A 5,000-nucleotide genomic window follows, 5' to 3' on the forward strand; every position below is an offset into this window, starting at 1 on the left:
GACTTTGCGAAGGCTAGCAGTGGGCAGAACCGGTTTATGATTTGCCCCCGTCGTCAGATTGACAAAGAGTCTGGTTAATCAGTTGTCCAAATGTTGTAAATTGGTTAATGAGTTGTCACTTCAACTTTTGGCCGCGGTTGGCTGCAATGAGTCTTGCCGGGCTTAATAGTCGGCGTGGGGGTGAATTTGCGAAGGTGGCCGTGTTTCGATGCATGTTTGCCGGCGTGTTTAGGAAGGTTGGGTGGGTGGGTGGGTGGTTGTGTGGGCGCCGTGGTCTGAGGGCACATCCTGTGGGATGTGGGAGGCGGGGGAAGGAGAGCGCCCTTGGTGCGTGTGTCTAGGCGATGCATTGCGGAAGGATGGGCGGGTGGGGCCGGGCGTGTGGGTTCCCGACTTATCGGTGAACCATTTGCTACTGCGGGGCCAAAGCAAAAGGGAAAGCATAAGGGCGCAGGCTGCCCTCTGCGGGACAGGTCCGGCCCTGACGCCGGTTTACGATTTCTCCGGTAAAGCACCTGTCGGGTGGCGACCGGAGGGTCTTTGCAGGGCCTGGATCTCCGAGCCCGTGGGACAGGCGGGAAAGGGTGGCGGCAGCCGGTTGAAGTCCCGACCCTGGGCAGCCTCCCGGTCTTACCTCCATAACTTCGGCGAGGAGGGTCCGATCCCCGCGCGGTCGACGGCAGGCGGTAGGGCTCGGAGGGGCGCGGCCTGGTCCGCGAGTGCCCCGGCGCCGCCCCTCTGCCCGTCCGAGGGACAGTAGGAAATGGCCATACCGCTTTCCGGCCGATTGCCGCCGGACGTCCGGCCGCATTCGCTCGGTCTGCGCGGCCGGCGGTAGCCGGGGGCGAGGGGCATCGGGCGGTGGCGGAACCAGGCCGGCCCGACCGCTGGGGGCCGCCCGGGCGACGTTTGAATCTGTCGGGTCGGACCGCCGAATCCCGCGGGATTTCGGGATCGAATCTGCGGGTGGAATCGGCACCTCGTCCCGCTGTCCGGTTCCCCCCCCCCCGTCGACTGCAACGGGTTTCCGAGGCCCGTCGGTCAGGCGCGGTTCGCTCCGCAATCCGCCGGCCGATCGGCACCGGGCGGGGCTCTACGGAAAGAGGGGACCCTCCCGCGTCGAGTGCCGGCGCACCGACCCCGCAGGCTGACCGGGAAGGTGAAGACTCACCCCGCTGAATGCCCGGCCCCGGCTACCCTCCGGCTCCGGGGCCATAACTTCGGGGAGGGAGGTCCGATCCCCGCGCGGTCGACGGCAGGCGGTAGGGCTCGGAGGGGCGCGGCCTGGTCCGCGAGTGCCCCGGCGCCGCCCCTCTGCCCGTCCGAGGGACAGTAGGAAATGGCCATACCGCTTTCCGGCCGATTGCCGCCGGACGTCCGGCCGCATTCCCTCGGTCGGCGCGGTCGACGGTAGCCGGGGGCGAGGGGCATCGGGCGGTGGCGGAACCAGGCCGGCCCGACCGCTGGGGGCCGCCCGGGCGACGTTTGAATCTGTCGGGTCGGACCGCCGAATCCCGCGGGATTTCGGGATCGAATCTGCGGGTGGAATCGGCACCTCGTCCCGCTGTCCGGTTCCCCCCCGTCGACTGCAACGGGTTTCCGAGGCCCGTCGGTCAGGCGCGGTTCGCTCCGCAATCCGCCGGCCGATCGGCACCGGGCGGGGCTCTACGGAAAGAGGGGACCCTCCCGCGTCGAGTGCCGGCGCACCGACCCCGCAGGCTGACCGGGAAGGTGAAGACTCACCCCGCTGAATGCCCGGCCCCGGGAACCCTCCGGCGCCGGGGCCATAACTTCGGGGAGGAAGGTCCGAGCTCCGCGCGGTCGACGGCAGGTGAAAGGGGCCGGTGCGCCGCGGAAGGCGACAGCAGTCCCGTCAGGCTGCACCTCTGCTCGGGCGAACGGCGTCAGGAAAAGGGGAGAGCACTTCCCCACCGATAGCTCCGGAACGCCCGGACCCATTGGCCCGCGGCACCGGTGGCTGCTAGAGGGGCTCCGGCGCCGTCAGCCGGGGTACGTCCCAGGCCGGCCGGACGGCGGGCAGCCGGAGGCAACGGCCTGGAACGGAGCCAGACTTGAGTCGTTCCGTGCCGTGGGCAAAAAGGCAGGGCTGCGGGTCAGCGCAGTTTGGCAAACCTAGCCGCAAGTGCGGGAAGGGCGGAGGAGCACACGGACGCCGCCTTCCCAAACTGAGCCCAAAGTGCCCAGGCATGCCCCCTTGATCTCGCCTAATCAGTGAGCCCAAAATAATTTCAGAGTGTGGAAACCTGATCCAAAAAGGTCGAAAAGAACGGCCAGAGATCAAGTCCGAAAGGGGAAATCAGTAACAAGCAAGCAGAGTAATCATTAACCAAAAAGCGCAAAATTATGTTAAAAGTGTGAAATCATTAACCAAAAAGTCGAAAATAATGTCCAGAGACCAAGTCCGAAAGTACAAATAATTAACCAGTAAGCAGAGTCATCATTAACCAAAAATCGCAAAAGTAAGTAAAAAGTATGAAATCATTAACCAAAAATCGCAAAAGTAAGTAAAAAGTGTGAAATCATTAACCAAAAACTCGAAAATAATGTGCAGAGACTAAGTCCGAAAGGGCAAATGGTTAACCAGTAAGCAGAGTCATCATTAACCAAAAATCGCAAAAGTAAGTAAAAAGTGTGAAATCATTAACCAAAAATCGCAAAAGTAAGTAAAAAGTGTGAAATCATTAACCAAAAACTCGAAAATAATCTCCAGAGACTAAGTCCGAAAGGGCAAATGGTTAACCAGTAAGCAGAGTAATCATTAACCAAAAAGGGCAAAAGTAAGTAAAAAGTATGAAATCATTAACCAAAAAGCACAAAATTAAGTTAAAAGTGTGAAATCATTAACCAAAATGTCGAAAACAATGTCCAGAGACTAAGTCCGAAAGGGCAAATGGTTAACCAGTAAGCAGAGTAATCATTAACCAAAAGGCGCAAAAGTAAGTAAAAAGTATGAAATCATTAACCAAAAAGCGCAAAAATATGTTAAAAGTGTGAAATCATTAACCAAAAAGTCGAAAATAATGTGCAGAGACTAAGTCCGAAAGGGCAAATGGTTAACCAGTAAGCAGAGTAATCATTAACCAAAAGGCGCAAAAGTAAGTAAAAAGTATGAAATCAGTAACCAAAAAGCGCAAAAATATGTTAAAAGTGTGAAATCATTAACCAAAAACTCGAAAATAATGTGCAGAGACTAAGTCCGAAAGGGCAAATAATTAACCAGTAAGCAGAGTAATCATTAACCAAAAATCGCAAAAGTAAGTAAAAAGTGTGAAATCATTAACCAAAAACTCGAAAATAATGTCCAGAGACCAAGTCCGAAAGGGCAAATGGTTAACCAGTAAGCAGAGTAATCATTAACCAAAAAGGGCAAAAGTAAGTAAAAAGTATGAAATCATTAACCAAAAAGCACAAAATTAAGTTAAAAGTGTGAAATCATTAACCAAAAAGTCGAAAATAATCTCCAGAGACTAAGTGCGAAAGGGCAAATGGTTAACCAGTAAGCAGAGTCATCATTAACCAAAAATCGCAAAAGTAAGTAAAAAGTGTGAAATCATTAACCAAAAACCCGAAAATAATGTCCAGAGACTAAGTCCAAAAGGGCAAATGGTTAACCAGTAAGCAGAGTAATCATTAACCAAAAATCGCAAAAGTAAGTAAAAAGTGTGAAATCATTAACCAAAAACTCGAAAATAATCTCCAGAGACTAAGTCCGAAAGGGCAAATGGTTAACCAGTAAGCAGAGTAATCATTAACCAAAAATCGCAAAAGTAAGTAAAAAGTGTGAAATCATTAACCAAAAACTCGAAAATAATCTCCAGAGACTAAGTCCGAAAGGGCAAATGGTTAACCAGTAAGCAGAGTAATCATTAACCAAAAATCGCAAAAGTAAGTAAAAAGTGTGAAATCATTAACCAAAAACTCGAAAATAATGTCCAGAGACTAAGTCCGAAAGGGCAAATGGTTAACCAGTAAGCAGAGTAATCATTAACCAAAAGGCGCAAAAGTAAGTAAAAAGTATGAAATCAGTAACCAAAAAGCGCAAAAATATGTTAAAAGTGTGAAATCATTAACCAAAAACTCGAAAATAATGTCCAGAGACTAAGTCCGAAAGGGCAAATGGTTAACCAGTAAGCAGAGTAATCAGTAACCAAAAAGGGCAAAAGTAAGTAAAAAGTGTGAAATCATTAACCAAAAACCCAAAAATAATGTCCAGAGACTAAGTCCGAAAGGGCAAATGGTTAACCAGTAAGCAGAGTAATCATTAACCAAAAATCGCAAAAGTAAGTAAAAAGTATGAAATCATTAACCAAAAAGCACAAAATTAAGTTAAAAGTGTGAAATCATTAACCAAAATGTCGAAAACAATGTCCAGAGACTAAGTCCGAAAGGGCAAATGGTTAACCAGTAAGCAGAGTAATCATTAACCAAAAATCGCAAAATTAAGTTAAAAGTGTGAAATCATTAACCAAAATGTCGAAAACAATGTCCAGAGACTAAGTCCGAAAGGGCAAATGGTTAACCAGTAAGCAGAGTAATCATTAACCAAAAATCGCAAAAGTAAGTAAAAAGTGTGAAATCATTAACCAAAAACTCGAAAATAATGTCCAGAGACTAAGTCCGAAAGGGCAAATGGTTAACCAGTAAGCAGAGTAATCATTAACCAAAAGGCGCAAAAGTAAGTAAAAAGTATGAAATCATTAACCAAAAAGCGCAAAAATATGTTAAAAGTGTGAAATCATTAACCAAAAAGTCGAAAATAATGTGCAGAGACTAAGTCCGAAAGGGCAAATGGTTAACCAGTAAGCAGAGTAATCATTAACCAAAAAGCGCAAAAATATGTTAAAAGTGTGAAATCATTAACCAAAAACTCGAAAATAATGTCCAGAGACTAAGTCCGAAAGGGCAAATAATTAACCAGTAAGCAGAGTAATCATTAACCAAAAAGCGCAAAAGTAAGTAAAAAGTGTGAAATCATTAAC

Source organism: Heterodontus francisci, unplaced genomic scaffold (assembly GCF_036365525.1).
Source record: "Heterodontus francisci isolate sHetFra1 unplaced genomic scaffold, sHetFra1.hap1 HAP1_SCAFFOLD_2128, whole genome shotgun sequence".
In the NCBI taxonomy this organism is placed as follows: domain Eukaryota; kingdom Metazoa; phylum Chordata; class Chondrichthyes; order Heterodontiformes; family Heterodontidae; genus Heterodontus; species Heterodontus francisci.